Here is a 21780-nt window from a genome sequence, read left to right on the forward strand (position 1 = left end):
ATTTAAGGGCTTACAGTTTCAGAGGTATCAGTTCATAGAGAGCCAGCTGCATTCCTTAGTGTTCAGAACAAGGCTGAACATCATGGAGGAAGGGTGTGGCCAATGGAAGTGGCTCAGATGATGACCAGGAAGCAAAGAAAGAGATTCCACTCACCAGATATAAAATATATACCCTAAAGGTACCTCCAGGGACCCACCTCCTCCAGCCATACAATACTAGCCTATTAGTTACCACTCAGTTAAGCCTAAATAATCAATTTGCTGATTGGGTGAAAGCTGTAATAATCCCATCATTTCACCTCTAAACCTTCTCTCATTGTCTTACACATGGGCTTTTGGGGGACAAATATATAAACCATAATATTCTGCTCCTGGCCTCTAAGAACTCATGTACATCTCACAATTAAAATACATTTAGTCCTTCTTCCAGAGTTTCTGTAGTCTTAATTGTAAGGTCCTTGCTCAGTATCTGAACAGCTATCTTGAGTGACAGCTGCCATTTAAAAATTTTTTTTTGCTTTCCTCCCCAAGGGTATTTCTGAGAAAGGTTTACCACTCCCTCATACCAACCCTACCCTTAACCACCTGCATTAGGACCTGCTTGGCTCTAATCCCTGGGCCTGCCCCATAAAAGTCTCGAACCCCAAGGCTGTTTTGCCTGTCTCTGTCTATGGAGATGTTCCTTTATTTGTCAGCTCTGACAAATAAACTCTTGTGTGTATCTCTGCCTGGTCTCTGAGTTTCATTTCTCACTCGCCTGTCTCCCGGTTCCTCACTATCCTTTCATTAACAGTGCCAGGATTGCCCCAAACTTCAAGTCCTCAGTCACCTCTGAAACTCAAGGCATATTGTCAATATGAGCTCCTATAAAAATAAAAAATTAAGTTACATGTATCCAATAGGTTAAAGTACAGAGTAAACATTTCCATTCAGAAAAATAGGGGCATAGAAAGAAGGGATGGGACCAAAGCCAGATAGAAATTCATCTGGGAGAATAAGCCCTGTAGCTCCATGTCTGGCACCTGGGGCACATGGTATGGTGATGTTCTGTCCAAAAGGCTTGTTGTAGCTCTAACCCATGGCTTTGCTTGTTGCAGTCCAAAATGATCCCAAAGCTTCTGAATCACTCGATCAGATTAGTCAGAGCAATGATCCCACTTCTCAGTATCAATTTCTGCTTTAGTCAACTTTTTCATTGCTGTGACTAAATTTCCTCACCTGTGAGATGTTTGATCATATTCCCAAACTTAAGGCAATGCAAGGATTGGAAATAAAGATAAATCTACATATAAATATAGAGAAGGAAGACCCCAGTGGGAAATCCAAGCCCTGCTGAGGTTGGACTGATACTAGAGCAGGCTCCATATGTTCATTACATGGGTTTAAACATCAAAAGGATTTACTGTGAGAAAGTTTCTTTAAGTTAAACAAAATGAGGTTGCCTGCGAAAACAACCCAATTAAAACTTATCAACTTGTGCCCATATCTCTTCTACATCTGGGCAGCTGGCATTTGAACTCAAGGCTATTGAACTAATAAATTCCATGACAGGCATGAAATCCACCCTATTAACAGGTGACATCAATCAACTGGGCAGTTTTCAAATCACACCTTTCTACCAAGAAATTCCCAGAAGCGGCATCTCACTATCCAGGGCTTTGAAGTTCAAAGCAATGATTCATTCACCATTTCTGACAACTAAAAGACCCGACAAGAACAAACTTAAGGAGGGAAAGTTTATTTGGGGGTTCATAGTTTCAGAGGTGAAATGTTAATGTGATTTCATTTATTTTACTCAATACTTTAATTATGAACAATCTACCACTAAAAACTTAGGTGAGAAATTATTGCTGTGCACAAAATGTAAAAGGGTACAGGGCATAGAAAGAATGAAGGCAAAATATATGTACTAGAAAATAGGAAAATTGGGGCTAGGGTTGTGGCTCATTGGTAGAATGCTTGTCTCACATGTGTGAGGCACTGGGTTCGAAGAGTACCATATAAAGAAAAATAAAGTATTGTGTTTCCTCTACAAACTAGGGAAAAAAAAGAGGAAAATCATGAAGATGAGGTTTAGATAAGAATATCAAGGAACATGTAAAAGAATATGTAGGCAGAGATGGGTGGCCATGTGTATACATTCAGAGAAACATCCTATAAAGCCAGTTCAACACCTTCTACCCACCTGTAAGAGCTCACCCCTCAGTGTCAACATCAAGCATCCTGCCTGACTTTATTCACTTCCCCTCTGTTGTTGCTCTCAGGCTTTTCTCTGTGTAGCCAGGAACCTGCCTTATCCACAACTTCTGTTAGGCTGCTTCAGAATCCTCTCTATCGTAACTGTGAGTGGAGCACTCTGAGTTTTCTTAACTAATATCCAACTTATACATGCAAATCCAATAAAGGGACAGGAACATGCACTTGCCATAGGGGGTTTGGGAAATGGAGAAATTGAGGTAAACAAGGTCATGTCTCTCTTTGTCCACCCATAACTTTGGGCTCTCCTGCTCTTTCTACCCTTGCTACTCCCCAGAACCAACCTTACCTGGTAATGTCTAGGGACCTCCCCAGTGACAAGGACTATTCTGTATTTGACTGTCTTCCTGGGAGACAGATCTCATGTACTAGGACTAATTTTCAAGGAATAAGACAACAACAGATACTCAAACTTCCTCAGCACAGAATATGTTCTTTTCTGGGCTCCCCCTTTATCAGTTCCTGACCTGTCCTCTCTCACCTGCCCAGTTCCCCATTCTCTGCCCTTTCTGCCCCTAATGTCCTCCCATATGACTTTCCGGTCATGCTTTAAATCCACTGGCCTGTTTTAATGCCCAGACCTGTGCCACAAACACACTTCCTCCCTATTTGACTCACCTGCTGCTTACTACTCAGAGTATAAGCCAATGTTCCTCCTCCAAGCAGCCTTCCTTGTCTATTCCATTTTAAGCCTGATGCTATCCTCTGAGTACCAAGTGCAACTTTCTCTTGCATTTAAATTTTTAAATGCCCACTAGAATGAAATCTCAGAGATTATTAAAACCTTGTCTATGCTGCTCCCCTATAACTCCTATACACATCATGGACAAAGAAGAACACAGCAGATTCTCCTTTATACTGAATTCCACATGGGCTGCTAACCTGTATGCTCTTACTTTCCAGTGAACTTCAACACTCTTTCAACTGGAGGAACATATGAATTCTAAATTGGTTTCCTTTGCTCCCTCCTGTTCTCAGGACAGAATGTGAGCCCTGACTTTCCCCTCAGCCTCTTCTCTGACCTCCTCTTTCCCAAACTACTATAAAGGACCATGCTGCTTTCCCTGTACCATGCTTTTCCCTTTTCCTTCTGGATGCTTTGCCCTATAAGACCATCTGAAAACTTCCTATTTCCCAACATTTACTTAATATGATCCCTTTAACAAATATTTACCAATCCTTATTTGTTGTATGATTTCATAAATTTTATTATGTGTGTGTGTGCATTTTTTTCAACTAGTCATAATCCCTGTTAGCCTGGTGACACTATGACATGATTTTCATTGTTACACAATAATCATGTCCTAGAATATTTCTTGAGTTTTAATGAGTAGCCTTCTCATTTGAGCAACATACTTAAACCTAACTAGTTTCCTGGTCATTGCTCTCTCAGGAAGTAACCATGTGGTTAGGAACAAATTGGACACTGTTATGACAATTAAGAAAAGAATTCTTCCATATAAACAAGTTTCATGCAGCAAGACACCTGATCACAGGTCAGATACTTTGGCATTAAGCTTTTCACCAGAAAAAGAATGCACATTTTAAACATTTATGACTAAAGCCTTTGAATTCCTGTTGGTTAGAGCTGGAGTTATAGCCAATATCTTCAGGAATAATGGGAAAAATTAAAAATACAATAAATGTGAGTGAGCACTTAATTCAAAAATTCCTTTGGAAGGAAGACAGAAATAGCAAAGATTTTTGTGTGGTACTAGAATTTTGTACTGGAAGCTCAGAAGATGGTAGAGAAGAGAAAAAGTGTAGTTCTAAGCAGTTATTTAGCACCAGACTTAAAAAGTGGGAAGACTTCTCAGTGAGGTGGGTAACTAAGGAAATTCACTGAAACTAAATATTGGACATCAAAAAATAACCACTAATACACAAAAAGTCAGACTTCACACATAACATAGAAACAATACTTTAGAGATGTGCCAGCTTGGCTGATGGTAGTGCAGCACTGGTGGCTCCTGAGGAGAAGAGGAGTACATATATGAATATACCAAAGTGGATCTCACTGTTATGCACAAGATACTAATTTAAAGAAATCTATAAGTAAATATCAGCAAAATCAGTAGGGTAGAGGGAGAGGAAAAGGAGGAGAAAGGAGAGGAGGGGAAGAGGAAATACTTGGAACTGAATTTGAGAAAATTATATTCCATGACTTAAAAATTATGTGGAAATAAAACTTAACTTATATATAACTAAAAAAAACCCCAATAAAATAAAAACAAGAAAGACAGAGGTCTTTGTACAACAGTCTTCTTACTAAAAGCCAATGATTAATTGATACCATTTAGAGATACAGGTAATGACATGCATTAATTGGCATGTAGAACCTGATATGCCTTTTCTATGGTTTCTTGATATTTGTGACTAAATTTATTACATTATGAAATAATTCAAGTAGTGCTTTCTATTTAAAAATGCAAAATTTACATCAAAAGGTAAAAGAAAGCTCTGTTCTCTGTTTCCCCAGAAATCCTCTAATTTCCTTTAAATTTGTATATCATCTTGTTTCTCTCCTTCACTATAAAAAGGCCAAAGTTTTTGTAGTTTGCATTTAGTTAGGCATGCTCTTTATATGTAATAAAAAAGATTATTGGTGCCAGGATCTAATAAAATAATAAAGTGAAGATGATGGGCTCATTTTTTCAAATGAAGATCTGTCCTTCAAATTTTCTGTATCCTGTATTAAATCCCAGAAACCCTGACTGAAACATTATCTGAAAAAAAATGCCCATCTATTTATCTGGGATGAAAGTATGCAAGAAGTGTCAATGGTCTTGGTCTGTTGGTTAAACTTAAAAAAAAAAAAAAGCCTGAAACTTAAAAAAAACAAAAAACAAAACAAAAAAAAAAAAACACCCTCCCTAAAGATTTTTAAATAATCTAATTGAAGAATATGATTACTACTAGGGCAGATACAGCTTGAATCATCCCTCACTAGAGAATGTGTTCCTCTTAACACAGCCATGTTATTTAAGCTGGAACACTTATTTAAGTTCTAAATAAGTCCTGGTCTGCTTGCCAGAATCCTGAATTGTTTCTGTCCTCTTTTTGCCTTTGTGTTTCTTGGTAATTTCAGGCATGGAAATCTCTGTGAAACCCAGGCTGAGGAATCCCATCTTCTGTAGCCAGGATACTGTCTATTCACATACAAACTATGTCAGAGTGCTAAAGATTTGTTCTAAAACAATGAACACCAATGGATCAACTCGATAATAAGAAGGTGGGTAAATTATTGACCATATCAGTGAAAACTGAACTCTAAAATAAAGTCACAAGAATGAAAGACTTCTAAGTATATTTTGTGGTAGATGGTAAAAGAAAAGAAAATATATTGCAATTTCCTTTCTGCCAAACCACATACTAAAATATGTATGTGACATGGAGCACATATGTTTGTGCATTTTGAGATGCATTTTTTTTTTTACTTTTTTGAAAACTAAAAACAATTTTAGTACTTACTCATCAAAGTTAAGAACAGAATGCATATGCATATTAGGGGCTATCTGTAGAAGGAAATGTCATGGAGCTATTCACAAAAAAAAATAGAAGAAATCACAGACAGAAGATCACGTCTACAGTTCTGTGGTAACTATCAAAGGAAACAATACCGTGAATTTCAAGCTTTCACTTTAACAAAGTGGCTGGTCTCTGCATTCAGAATGTCTGTGTCAATATTCTGTCTCACAAATTAATGCCTTTGTAAACCATTTAAAACAGAACATACTAAGCTATTGTCAAATCCAATTTGTAGGCAGCCATTATTTGCCCTAAGTGCTTCCTGCACTAGGTCCCAGAAGACCAAATGAAAATGTGAAAATGGAGTTACTCATGTCATGTGACCAGTAATAAAAATATCTTATTTTTTTGCAGTATGTGGGATTGAACACAGGTCCTTCTGCATGAAAGGCAAGCACTTTACCACTGAGCTACATTCCCATACCCATAAAAATAAATCTTTAAGGAATCAAGTTCACACTCTGAGAAGTTGTTGTTTTCTCTAAAAACAGGAGATTCATAGTAACCTATGAGAATTCCCACTCAACTTGAGAAAGCAGGATGAAGAAAATCCTCTGGTTTATTCATCACACAGAAAGAAACAAACATGAAATAATTTGAAGTTAACCAATCAGTTTTTTAATACATGAACACAATACATTTTGTTTATTTATTTTTATGTGGTGCTGAGGATTGAACCCCATTCTTCACATGTACAAGGCAAGCATCACATAAAAAATAAATAAAATAAAGATATCGGGTCCATCTACAACCAAAAAAAAAAAATTTAAATAAGATCAGTGCTGGGCTAGGGATGGGGCTTAGCAGTAGTGCACTGCTTGGCATGTGAGAGGTACTGGGTTCAATTCTCAACACCACATATAAATAAATACAGGCCTATCAACAACTAAAAAAAAATTTTAAAAATCAATGCTCTACTATTTCTTTCTTGTAGGATACTAGCCCAGATTCAGAACTAGACTATGGGAAAATTATAGTGTTTAATTCTTATTGTGAGAACTGAATGAACTACTAAAACATATGGCCTGCACACCAACATCAGGTTTGTATCAACAACCAAGTACTGACTTTGCTATTACTAATGAATCTTTTTAAGAGAAGACATGTATCATATAATGATTTAGTTAACAATGGGCTATATATACAATGATGTTCCTATAGATTATAAAAACTTTGTATCATCTAATAACTGCTGTGATGTCACTGTGCAACACATTGCAACACATTAACCATGTTTTTGTGATCTTGGTATAAACAAATCCACTGCACCGCCAGTTGTATAAAAGTATAGCACATGCAGTTATGTATAGTAGCAAAATCTATTATGATATTAAATAACTATATTCTAGTTTATGCCTTTATTTTACTTTTATCATTATTTTAGTGTGTAGTCCTACTTATTAAAAATGCTTACTATACCAGAGTATGATGTCTTATGCCGGGGAGGCGGGGGGTTCATACATCTTGTGTTTACCAGATCTCTTGATTACATCATTTTCTCTTGTGCTTTATTTAATCTCGTGCTGTTCAGTTCATCACGCCTCCTGAGCTTACAAACTCCACTGAAAATGCTGTCAGTAAAAGGTCATGTCAAGTGACTAACCTGGAAATGAATGCAAATGTGATTAAAGCCTATGAAGATGGAAAAGCAGTGATGATTATTCCTTACAAGTCAGGCATGCCTCATTCCACCATAGCTATGATCATTAAGAACAAGAAAAATCTGTTGGAGGCATTGAAGGGAATGACATTAAACAAAGACTCATGAAGGACTTATATCAGACATAGATAAAATGCTAATGACCTAGACTGAAGACCAGACAGAGAAGCATACCTCTCTGCCTGCCTCATGAAAATTATGACCAAAGCAGCAAGTCTGTGACGTTGAAGGAATAAGCTTGATCTGACTGCAATGTGAATTTACTGCTAACTATGGGTGATTTAAATAAACTATTATTTGTTACATAATGTGAGAAAGAGGTGAGTCTCTGAGTTTTTATGTGAAGACATAAAATTGGAAACTCTAGATACTCTGATTTAAAGGAAAATAACTTGCTGGTGTAAAGTTTCAATTTGGATAATTCCTTTCTAATCTGGAAATGGATACCAGTGACCCCACTCCTTCTCCAAGATGCTGTTTTAAATTGTTACAATAGTTACATGAAAATGTACTATTTGGAACATAACATATATTTCAAAATTTTACTTATTATTTATAATGTTCTTGTACACATCTTTTTTTCTTTCAGTGATGAGAACTGAACTGAGGGTCTACTGCATGATAGGCAATCACTCTCCTACTGACCAACGTCACCAGCCCCACATCTCCTTTTATCATTAATCTTCATCCCAATATTACAGTGGTGTTTCACCTCTCAAACATCAACTCTATGATCTAACTCATGGATTAAGTGAGTATTGATTTTTTAAAAGCCTAATGTTCAAGGAAACATTTTTCCTTGGCTATTCCTGAAATAAGAAGATTCTGAGAGGAGGATGATGATACAATTCAGGAAGCACTATATCATCTATGACTGAATCTGAAGCTTTCTTGGGCTTAGGGTAATGAAACAAAAGAAAATATGAAAGGCATCTATAAGAAGACATTCAAGAAAACTGAATTTTCAAAGGTTTTGCTAAGGATGAGATTGTGCAATACTCACCAAGACTGTTACCAAGGTGGAAAATCTTTACTTGTGTGTGGTTGCAGGCAATGGCAAGGAGTTTCTAGAAGTGGCCCCTCAGGGCCACTTATTTCTTATTAGAAGACAGCTTCTAATAAGAAACTTTGCAACTGGAACAAGCACATGTAGCTGAAGATGCAGAAGAAAAGGGAGGTTTAGGAAAGAATAACTTCTAAGAGAATCCACGGCGAAGACAGTGATATTGATAAGGCTGATTCTATTAGGTTTAGGCTAATGTGTGTGTGATAATATGTGAAATTTAAATAATGCCATTCTTTCTCAAGAAGTGAAATATCAACTTGGAGAGCTGAGAATATTTCCTGAATTAAAAAATTCTACAAATAATAATGTATACATATCTATTTGTCTTCATCTTAGAAGAGAGAAATCTGCTCCAGGTCATCTGTTTCTCACTTCCAGGTCTCCAAGTCACAGGGGTTCATTTTCTCTCTGAAGATATGCATGTAGTATGAAGAATATGTCTCACATTCATGGGGCATAGAATCAAGAATTCTGACTATATCAATATCCATGAAAGGCAGTGTATAGTCCCATGACTCTGAAGGGTTTATAGATATGGTTCCTAAACACATCCCTGGTGCTGCCCAGAAGAGAACTGCTGCTGTGCACAGAAAACTGTGTGAGGTGAGTAGACAATCCTCTCTGCTGTTGGATACTTTGCTCATGCAGCACATGTGCAGAATGCTCTTTCAGACAGTGTCCATCTCTTAGATCATTGAAAGACTGCAAGATGGGTTGGAGATATGTTATTATCTATTATTATTATTATCTTAGCTTAGCTACTAATTATTATTATTATTTATTATTTATTATTATTATCTTAGCTTTTTAAAATACTCCGCAATATATTCCAAACCATGTACTTGTTTTTGCCATTACAAATATTTTTTTGAGATTCAACTTACCTGCTACTATGATGATACCTATTCTATACATTGTATGCGTGACAATGGGTATTAGAATTAGAAAATATAAGTGAAAACAGAATATATGCACTGAAATAACTTATGCTAGTATCTGTAGGATAAGACAAAATTACCACAGGGCTTCCTCAAAGACTTTTGTATAGATTTCAAAAACTTGAAGAAGTTAGGCCTGTACCATAAAATACTCATCTCAATGTAGAAATATGATGTATTATTCCCGTCATTTGTATTTATTTTGTTTGGCTATTACTGCACTTAATTCATGTATTTCCAAAACTCTTTAGCAGGATCATGCAGATGCTTTGCCTGATTGCTTCTGAAAATGGATCTTAAGAGATCTGTGAGGTATAGGCAATTCCCTTTGAAGAAACAATTACTGACACTCAAACTGACACACTGTAACTGCAAAGTGAGAAAGAATAAGGATCAGCATCCTTGGAGCTTGATGGTGTTTTCTTGAGGTTATTTACCAGTGTTTGAAATGGTGATAGATAAGGGAAATTACAAAGACAATATATCCAATTTATAGAACTTTCAACCTCCTATAATGTTAAACTCTCACATATACCTGATACATGGATGAAACTCAGAAACTGACAATAGTACAAGTTATTAAACAAACTGAAACATAAACCATATCTTGCCAGATTTCCTACTACTATCATTTTTGTGTTTTAGTATGTAATCCAGAATACCATACTGCATTCACTCTTAGTGGAATTATATATTTTGGGGGGCCTAACAAAATACAGCATTGCTTAGTAAGTAGCTTTAAACCACATACACTCACACTACTCCTTCTCCTCACATTTTGTTTGACTCAGGAACCTAGATGATGGAAAATACTTAGGACTCGAGTGAAAGTTGAGCTGGGGAAGGACTCACTGTAATCTCATGTGAGTGTTGTTAAGAGTCAGTTCCTGCCCATTCAACGTAACATCAGTGGATAGACCTAAAATTTAAAGCTTTCGTAATAATCCTTCAGTGCCTCTTCATTTAAAAATGAATACAATTTTAATTATGGAGCACTTACTGACACATTCTGCATGGTCAGGTCAGTTTATCTTGATAACACAACTAGACAAATACTTACATGAAAGAAAATTATAGACTAATATGCCTCTGGATACACAAGCAAAAATCCATAATGGGGGAGGTGAAGAGGGCAGAAAAAAGGAAGGGTGCACATCTGGCAGTTCCTCCACACTATACCTACAAAGAGGGAAAATTGATTCTAAGTGAGGTGGGTAACTAAAACTTAATACTGAACTGTCAAACCAAACCAAAACAACAACAAGAAAAAACCTGTAGATTCACAGAAGTCAGAAACATGAACATAAGAAATAGGACATTAGAGAAGTCCCAGCTTGGGTGCCAGCATGGCTGCCAGCAGCTGTAGTAAAGGGGAGGGGTAGAACAGACAAACAAAGGAGATTATGTGGACAAGGGATAAAGAAACTAAAAAATAATTAACTTGAGGTAACATGTGGATTAAAGAGGAAGCCTAATTTTAATAGACACAAAGTCAGTAGGAAAAAAATCAGTAAAAGTGTATGTGTTCCTAAGTCCCTTCGTGGTCGATGGTCACTCAGCTACCTTGTCACCGGGGATAGAGATGCGGAATCAACACACAGACTCTGGGAACTGGTGAGAGAACTGGCTGGAAACCCAACTCAGGTCATCTTCCAGTAAGTAGCTCAGTTTATTTTTGGAATGCACACAACTGTTATAGGGTTCGAGTGGGGTGTGCCTGTCAATCATACATAAGCAAGACAATATCTATAAGCCAATCATCTTCTGCCTAATGTAACTGCGAGGAAACTCTAATTATTGCTGTCATGGTGGAAAGCAATCCGGAAGGGTCTTTGGCCCTTACTGAGTCAGGGGTTTCATGCCCTGAAGCCCCTGACTCGGTTTCCTGGCCTGGTAGTTTGGCAATGCTAACCACAAGTGCTGAGGATGTGGTTTCATTCCATCCTGCAGGCCCTCCTGTCAGGCCTGAAGGAACATGGATATTTCAAGCACTTCTGAGCTGCTTGTAGCTGCTAGCTGCGACTGAAAGTTTTTCCAACATAAAAGCAATTCCAAACTAACTCCCACAGGAAAAGAAGCATTTTAGACATAGTAAATGACTGCCAGTTTCCCAGGGAAAGCTACCTAAGCAGCATTCACCACCACCCACCACTGGGAAAAGTCCATGCTGACCCTAACAGAGCAGGTGGCCAACTGTTGTGCTCATGCTGTGAGAGAAAGCAACAAACTTCTGCAGTCCTGAGCCTAGGCAAGGCACATATTCATTCATGCTACAGGAGAAAGTGACCACTCACTTCATTCCTGGACCAGGAAAATGAGCACTGGTGCTACCATAGAAAGTGACTACCCGCTGTGGTCCTGTGGCCAGGAAAGGACATGCTCCTTGCCCCTGCCCACTCCCACCACCTGCAACCCCAGCACTCCCTCCACTAGGGAGGCAGCTGACCAACAAATTCACAGAAGTCATCTGAACCAGAGAGACTAAAATAGGCACAAATAAAAGTTTGCCTGGACAATTCAGGCTCTGGATCTCGAGGGAGAAAGCTCCCATTGTTGCCAGTGCTGCAGAAGACACACAGGAGCATCTGTACTTCAGCACAGATGTCTGGTATTTCATATTCCCAGTGGTGAAGGTGAAATGTTCATAGGTTTTGTTTGGTGCCCTAAAATTGTATTTTATCAGAGATCCTAGAATTCCAAATATCCCACAGAGACTGGCATGCCCCATAGGACAGGGATTGTTACACAATTCTTAAACACCCATGTACAGAGTCCCAAAGTTCTGGCTAGAGTAAAATGTAATTACTAGAATCTCCAATTTAGAAATCTACAACACTCTTGACAAAGGAACACAAAACTTATCAACCCACAAACTGTTCTACTGGGAGACTGAAAGCTATGATTTACTACAAGTAGCTTTGCCTCCTTGCAACAAAAGCTCACAGCTAAGAGAAGAATACAAAAGTGTTGGACATAACAATCCACAATTCTCGATCCAAGGATTACCAAGCCAAAAACAAATACCAAGAATAAACATCCATCCCTGTCAATAGCTTTGACCACTTCAGCAAAAATAAGCCCTTTATTTCTCAGCAATATTTTTAAATTTTTTCTTTCATTATTTTGTTTTTCTTTTCTTCATACTCCCAATTTTTTAAAATTTATTTGTTCTTTTTAGATATACATGAGAGTAGAGTGTATTTTGACATATTATACATAGATAGAGTATAACTTATTCTAATTAGAATCCCATTCTCATACATGATGTGGAGTTTCACTCATCATTTATTCATATATGCACATAGAAAAGTTATGTCTGACTCATTCTACTATCTTTCCTATTCACTTCCCCCTTACTTCCCTCATTCCCCTTTGTCTAATCCACTGAACTTATATTCTTCCTTCCTTTTATTGTGTATTAGTATCCACATTTCAGAGCATATCAGCCATTTAAATCTATGCTTTTTTAAAATTGTAACTATTTTTAAAAATGTTAAATATCACTTGATTCTATTGTATTTTTTCTCTTTTAATTTTTATTCTATTGCAATTTTTTTCTATCCTATTTTTTTCCATTATGTATGATTTTGTGTGCACATGTGTGGGGTGTGCTGTATGTGAGTGTGTATGGATGCACTACATCAATAGGCTTTAAAAACTCATGTATGTTCATATACTTTTCTTTCATATTAAATTATCCTTCTGCAACTCTTTATTATTTAGCTTTGACTTGTCTCAGGTGGGGTTCAATTATATGCAGGTTCAAGCTGTTTTGGTTTTACAGTTGTGGGGTTTTTCTATACCTATATCTTTCTTATTTCCCCTTCAACATTCGCTTCCCCCACAAACAGAGAAATTTTTCCTGTTTCCACATTTTCTCTTTATTGTATTACTTTCTGCAAATATTTTATTCCTAATTCTTTATAGCTGACATCTGCTACTTACCACCTGACTATCTTTTGGTCATGCTTTAAAAATAGTTCAAATTTTCTCTCACCTTCACAACTTATTTTCTCTGTAGTTAAGAAACTGTAAACACGCTGGGTGTGGTGAAGCATGCCTGTAATCTGAATGGCGTGGGAGGCCAAGGCTGGAGGATTACAAGTCCAAAGCCAGCTTCAGCAAAAAATTTAGTGAGGCAATTAGCAACTGAATGAGATCCTTATCAATTTTTTTTTAAAAAGGTAGCTCTTTTTGTTGAATTGTTATTCTTACAGAGCAAGAAGTTACCTTCTTTGTCTCTTTTGACTAATTTTTGACTTAATGGATGCTTTATCGATACAAGACTACTTCTGCTTGTTTGGGAGCTCCATTTACATTTAATTTATTTATTTTTTAAATACATGACAATAGTGGAATGCATTACACTCATTATTACCCATATAAAGCACAATTTTTCATAAAAAAAAAAGGTAGGGAGGGAGATGGGGATGTGGCTCTGTGGTAAGTGCCCGAAGAAAGAAAGAAAGAAAGAAAGAAAGAAAGAAAGAAAGAAAGAAAGAAAGAAACCATAATCCCACTAAATAATGAAACTATACAGTTTATTTAATTCATTTCCCCATTCATATTGCTGTGGTTATTAATATAGTAGATAACGTAGTAGGGAATTGCTGTTGAATGCCTGATCTAGTCTACAGTTTTGTATTACTGGTACTGATGTTAAATGCTGACCCCACCATTCCTACATAGGTGTCAATTACTATTATAGATGTTTAAGTACACACTGAATATTTACCCCAGAACTATACATACGCAGTAGTGATATTACTGGTTCTCCCTTACTTTAAGAGAGTCTGGAAGTGATTGGGACTGTTTAAGACCACAAAGTAGAGATCCTGCTGCCAAGAAACATTCATGACTTTGCCAAGCAATAGTGACTTTTATCCCAAACATGATCTAGCATCACCCAAGCCTAAAAATCACTTTAATTCACAGAGTTAGGGATACAAAAACCCCAAATCAAAAATCTAAAGCCCAAGGAAAAACAACTAGACGGGAACTTCAGGTCTCAACCTCATTATCTACTCATTTATCAAAAAAGAGACATCCTAGAATAAAAAAGAACCACACATGTAAGAACATGTGTATAAAAGAGGAAGGAGAATCTACCTCAATTGATATATGAGTCTATTACTCTGTGATTGTCTTGTTGAAAATAATCTTAATGCTTTTAGCTTGTATCTTCATGTTCTCTTCTATTTATTTTTATTAAGACAATCACAGAAAACATTCCCCATATCAGAAAGAAGATATAAATCCACTTACATAAGGCATAATAGGTCCCCAAAGAGATCTGACAAAAAGTGAAGTTCTCCAAAACATATCATAATTAAAATGTACAATATATGGAAAGAATTGTTAAAAGCTTCAAGAGACAAACATCATGTCATATTTAGAGGCAAATCAATAAATCTCATTTCTGATTCTCAACTCAGACATAAAAAGCAAGAAGGGCAAGGAATGCAATATTTTAACTCTAAAAAAAATGCCAACCAAGATATCTATATTCAGCAAAGCTCTCCTTCATATTCAATGGGAAAATTAAAACTTTCCATGGCAAGGATAAACTAAAAGAATTCAGACACCAAGCCAGCATTAGAAAGAATTCTCAAAGATAAGTTGCACGCAGAGGAATCCAAAACCAAAACACAAATCTCCCAAATAGATGAAGATCAATAGAAATTTAATCATCTAAATGAGAAACAACACAGAGTTAGACATAGCAAAAAATAAAATTAGCAGTCACAAGCCTACATCCATAATAACACTAAATATAAATGGTCATAATGTGATAGTAGGAGCAAATGTGACTCCATTTTGTTTTATGACTTCACCCTATAAAACAACCATGCCAAGTAGAAGAGTCATGACTGGAGGAAGATCTTTTCCTTTTGCTATAGAAACCTTCAAGAACATGGCACTACCTAATGGGGTATTGTTTCTGTAACTAGGGTAACGGGGCTCTGTTTCTGTAACTGGGGTGACTGGGCTAACTGTGATTAATTAGGCTTCCCTCTGCTTGACTGCATTGTTCTGCTTCTGTAACCTGGCTTGCTTGCCTTGGCTAGACCCCCTGAACATTCCTTTTGTGGTTTTCAGGCTTATAAGGAGTGCCTTTGCAATTGTTCGGGGCTGATCAGGGGAACAGCTTTATGTTCTGGTCAGCCACCACTGGTGTGCTTCAATAAAGGCTTGATTTGATTATACGTGAGTGGTCTGGAAGTCAGTTTATAAAACCCTGGGACGAAGCTTTAACTATAACATTTGGGGGCTCCTCTGGGATTCATTTCTTCCCTACCCTCACACCAAACTTGCCTCCAACGACGGGACTTTGGACCTTGGCCCCAGAGTAGAGGGGAGCTCCTGAGAGACATTCCTCAGCCTCACTCCGAGGACAACTCCAATCCATCCTAGGACACTCTGTAAAGCCTCCTGCTGGCCTGTCAATTCTGGTGAGTCCACTCTTCTCTGGGGGAAAAGGTCAGATTGGACGCAGTCGCTTACACCTTCCCCGGGACAGGACGAGACTTTGTCACTGTCTCTCTGTGAGACCTCATCTGTCTGGGGGCAAGACAAGACAAGACATCGCCTCTATCCCACTGGAGGCCTCCCTGCAGGGCCTCATCTGTCTGGGGGCCTCTGCCCCATTAGAGGTCTCCCTATGTGACCTCAGCGATTGTTGCTTGTCCTGTGTCTGTTCTGCTGTTTGTTGTTTCTCCAGCATCTTTTGCTGTTTGTCATTTGTCCCCTGTCTGTTCGCCGGCCGTTTGTCTTGTGTGTATCTGTTCAGGTGTTGTGCACGGGCCCTTTTCTTGTTTTCATAACTGCTCTTCTTTCATCAGTACTCCTTCGCTCCACCGACATCATGGGACCAAGAAGCGCTACAGAGATCTCTACCTGGACCCCTTTAACTTGTTTTCTTAACAATTTTCAGGACTTTGTGTGCTGGTTTGTTTTTGTTTGTACCCTTTGTGTTCTGTGTTAATTTATACCTCAGTTTGTTTCTAATGAAAAAAAAAAATGGTTAAAACAGTTTTAACTGTGCTCACTACAGCTTGCATTAAAATGTAAAGTGCTATCAACAGGACTAAAAGAATTGTCAAAAGTAAAAGCTAAAGGTAAAAAGAAAGAGGCATTCTAGAGATTGCCTTCATTTAGGAACTGGGCCAAGTGGCCAATTGGGTAAATCAAGTCAGTTCCTATAGAGGACAGATTAAAACTAAAGTGTTTTATAAAATTCTTATTCCTAAATTGTATAACAAAAAACACAATTTTGTCTAAAAAATTTGACTTTTGTCTCTCAGTATTTGTAAGCATGAATAACTCCCAACTATTAAAAAATAGTCCAAAGATTTTTCAATGTCAAGCTAAAAGTTGGTGGGCGCTATACAAGAAACCAGAAAAACCAGTTTAGAATGGGACCCCGACCTGGGGGATTCTCCCAAGGAGACCAATTAAGCTATGTATTTGGGAAGTTCCTCCAGGGAAAAATAAGCCCCCTTCATTTGTCTATGTTCCCTCAACTCTTTTCAGCTTTCATGAACAGGACCACCTCAGGAAAAAGGTCAGAAAACTTTTAAAATTCTGTATTTGTTAAATTCATAATTTTGATCCAATATGCCTAAGTTAATATGTTTTTCTGATTACACTCTGCTTTATTCTAAGGCCAATTTACAAGGGTTAACTCTCAATCTAATAGGTATTAAAAATAAGCTACAAGGCTTTTGTTTGTCTGTTTGCTTTGTGTGGGTGCACCAGTGTACTGTCTGTCTATATGTATTGCCATGTCTACATACATTTGGTACAAAAAAAATTGACATATGATCTCATAAATTAAAATTTAAAAAAAGTGGATCCAAATACTTTTGTTTAATATAATTTAAAAGGTTCAATTTAAATTAAAAAAATAAATAAAAGTACAATATCTTTAAAGTCACTTATACACAGCTTTGTTTCTAGATGGTTAAACAGCTGTTAAAATGTTAATGTCTATAAAGTGTCTGATATCCTTGTCTCTAGGATTTTTATTCAACAACAACAAAAAAAGATTACTAATACTATTCAATACACTTGTCTGGTACCTTGTTTTTTAAAATAATACGTAAATTTCATCTAAACGTATATAAAATTAATCATGGATATATTTGATAGAGACATCTAATTGGTTTACAAAGTTAAAATGCTGACTGTTAAATATAATATCAAGTACTCCTAACTCCTTAAATTCCATAAATTGGTAAACTAAAAAAAATTTTGAAATTATTTTGTATTATTATTAAAAACAAGGTTACTCTAAATTACAAAGTCCTAACAGGTATAATTCTACATACAAGGAGTCAAGAGGTTTCAACTGTATTTCAATTAAAGTACTGTAAATAATAAATATTTCATCTTATTAATATGGATTAATTTATCTAAATTCAAAATTTATAAGGGTTTATTATTTCAAGGTACAAACAAAAAAAAGGATCAATGGGTTAAAAATTATTTAAAAAGTTCTAAATATAAAATATATTTAATAAAAACATTTCCAAGTAAAAATCTTTATGTGATAAAATATAATTATAATACATCTAAGTAAACAACAAAAGGGTCTAATTAAGTAATATAAAGGTCTATAAATAAAAGACAAATATTAAAATGTTTATATGTAACTAAGTTGGTTATATATGTAACACAAATAGTTAAAACTATTCAAGGTTATTCCCTAAGACAAATAATAATGTACAGATATATTTATATGTTAAATTGACAAAACTTCTAAAAATATTAATTAGATTGTGTCTATTAATATTTATACCCTAAAACAAGTAATCTTACAAAAATTAATGTTTTTACATCTGTGGCTAAACAGCAAGTGTTATTTTAAAGTATTGTCCTACATTACAGAGTCTAGATTTTCCTTTAAAAGCTAACCTTGGTTAATATAAAAACATCAATAAAAGTATGGTACATCACTCTTCTTTACAGATTAAATGTGTTCATATCTTTCAGGTAAACAAGTCTTTAAGGTAAAAGGTTTAAAGGAACATTTTATCAAGCTGGTATTCTCCAAACTAAAATTGTCTGTAATGGTAATTTAAACTTATAAAGATAATAAATTTTATTGGGGATTTATTTATATTATTTGATGTTTTATAACCAAATCTTATGTTAACTTTTACACTAAGGTATAAAAATTTAAAGGTATTTTAAAAGATAATGAAAGCCTGATCTGTTTAAAAATTAATATTATAAAATATTTTGCCACTTTTCCACATGGAAAAAAATGTTAAGGGCTCTCAGCCTTTACTTAATTAATGTTTCAAATATATGTCATATTGTGCTTGCTAACATTCATACAGAGTCAGAAAACAATATATGTAAACTTTATAAAATGATATCTAAAAAGAGAGACAAAGATCAGCTTTAGAACTAAAACACTTTACCTAAGATTGTAAAGAGCCCTGCCTTACCTGAGATAAGGCTCTGCCTCCCACCTTACAGCATGTCAGAATAACTTCAAAGTAGGCCAGATTTCAGTTAATTTAAAGTTATATTCAAAGATTAATTTATTGGAAAGATTACTGTGATCTCAAATAGAAAATATAATGTGTAACTCAGCCAAAGTTCAAAATTATATACAAGCTAAATATGTTCTTACTATTGTTAATTACACTTTGTATTTTCATTATAACTAAAAAAAAAATGACCATGATCACTACACTTAGAGCAATCAAGAGACCTTTACTGTGACAGTATCTGATTAACACAAAAAAAGAGAGAGAGAAAAAGGAAAGTGCAAAAAAGTGAGAGGGAGAATGAGAGACAGGGAAAATAAGAAAAAAAGGAGAGAGCAAGACAGGAGGACCTGGCAAGAAAAAGTTTTTATAGCCAAAATCCAATGGGGTCTGAGTCTGCAAGCTGCCTTGTTGGCATACAGTGATTGGATCATACAGTAGAAGCTAAGGTGTCATCTTCTGCCTTCAGGCAGATCTTCAACATTACATAAATTAATAAATAAAATAAGAATATTGTGTTATGTAAAAATTAACTGTAAAGTTATAAACATTAAAGTTAAAGCCCAGCATTCTTACTTTAAAATTGGTAAAACTGACTTGCTGGATGTTTAAGGCCAAATTTAAACATTAAGGTTAAAATAAAGGGGCCAAAAAATCCAATATTTGGCTCTTGCCCTCTGAGTCAGCCTGAACCCAGGACAGGGGAAAAAGCTTTGCAACTCCAGGCCACATAACCTCCCAATAAGGGAGATTAATGAGACCACTGGAGAACAGAAAGCCAATGAGTGTACGTGCTGCAAAAGAGGAGGGTCATTTAAAAAAAAGACATGCCTGATGCTTCCAAGGGAAGCCATATGGTCAGCAAGAACTTGACCCATCCTAATGCAGATGACACTAACAGAGCTAAAATGCTACTCACACGTTCCCCAAAAATGTCCTCCACGGAAACTCAGCTGACTCTTACCAATAGATAGAAACAAGGTTAGTTTGACCAGCTTGGTCTTAAACACCTAGCAAAAACATTTAAAACCAAAGCACAGCCATTCCTGGACATTTAAAAAGAAACAACAGTTATTTTAATGTAACTTAAAATGTACACTAGTGTCAACATCCCCCAAAATGAGTAAGACTGGAGACAACAGAAGAGAAATTCTTAAACAAAAATGCCTGATAACTACCAATAAACATTGCCAGAAGTTTTTAGTCAGTTTAAGGCCTACAGATCATCCTAACCTCCTACACAGGTAGATGTAATCAATGTTTATTAATATAATTATCTAGCCTTAAGTAACAAAAGGATCTTTACTAAACACAGTGGTCATGCCAAAAAGGTATTTTTACAAAAATCAGATCACATTAACTAATTTAACTAAATGTTGTGTCTATATTCCTGATAATTCTGACAATGTGAAAGATTTATGTTTCCTAAAAAAAAAAAGTGCCCTATTATGCTTTGTTAGGCCTTGTTATGGGGACAGTTTCTCAGGTCTTCTGCCTCCTGGTAAACAATTATTAATTTCTGTCATTTTCATGATATTCATGGACAGGTTCCAGATGCTACAACTGCTATTTTGTATTAATCTTACTTCAGCACTCATGTCTTTTTGTTTCTCTCATAAAAGTGCCCACCCAGGTGAATTTACATCCTGTTCTTCCTGAGCCAGATTTTTACCATGGACTCCTTGACCCACTCAGTTTCTAAAAAGGGACTCCAAACTGCTTGCCCACTGCAATCGCCCCACTTTCAGCTGGAAGTAGCAAGAACGGTCATTGCCCTTTTCCCTTATAGCAGTTGGAGGTCCCTAATATTAGAGAAAAAATTACGGTCAATATAGATGTTCGCCAATATGTCTAGCTCAGAAAGATGTACCTGAAAAACTACTCCCAAGATCACCCTGGGTGATCTCCCAGAAAGAGACACTTGCTTCCACAACCCAACTTATAAGTGGAACAACTCCCCGTTCGCCAAAAATTGTGCTTCCCGGGTCCCACTTCGAATTCCTTGCCTAAATCTCCAACCTATCAATAACTCTAAACTATGTAACCTACTATTTTGGTGGAGTAAAGGAAAAAGAACACCTGGACTTATTAGAAGGCCAGGCCCCACTGATTTATCAACATAGACTGGCTGCCCCCATCTTAGTTCCCCTCCTGGCTGGTTTTGAAAGTCCCTCAGCCGTCAAATAGATATAGATTTAGGAAAACTAGAAAGGTCAATCTCCAAACTAAAGGTTTCACTAGACTCTCTGACAAAAATAGTCTTACAAAACAGATGAGGTCTAGATGGTCTCTTTCTGAAACAAGGAGGACTTTGTATGGCTCCAGGAGAAACTTGTCTCTATACAAACCATTCTGGGATAATAAACAGTTTGGTGCTTGTGAAAAACAGGTCAAATAAAAGAGATAAAACACTAGAAACTTCAGACAATTGGTTCCAAAACCTATTCTTATGTTCCCCTTGGTTGACTACCATCATTTCAGCCATACTTGGGCCCCTAGCCCTTCTGCTGATTGGTATTACTGTAGGACCCTGCCTCTTAAAAACCCTCCTAAACCATATACACACACAAAAATGGTCTGTTCAGCTGCCACCGGTGGGCTTCAATAAAGGCTTGTTTCGATTATACGTGAGTGGTCTGGAAATCAGTTTATAAAACCCTGGGACGAAGCTTTAACTATAATTATAACTCCAATTAAAAGACAGAGATTAGCAGAAAATAAATAAATTATATATATATATATATATATATATATATATATATATATATATATATATATAAAGAACCTTAAAAAACAATGCCAAAAATATAAGTAACCCATCAAAGGATGGGC

Source organism: Marmota flaviventris, chromosome 2, assembly GCF_047511675.1.
Source record: "Marmota flaviventris isolate mMarFla1 chromosome 2, mMarFla1.hap1, whole genome shotgun sequence".
In the NCBI taxonomy this organism is placed as follows: domain Eukaryota; kingdom Metazoa; phylum Chordata; class Mammalia; order Rodentia; family Sciuridae; genus Marmota; species Marmota flaviventris.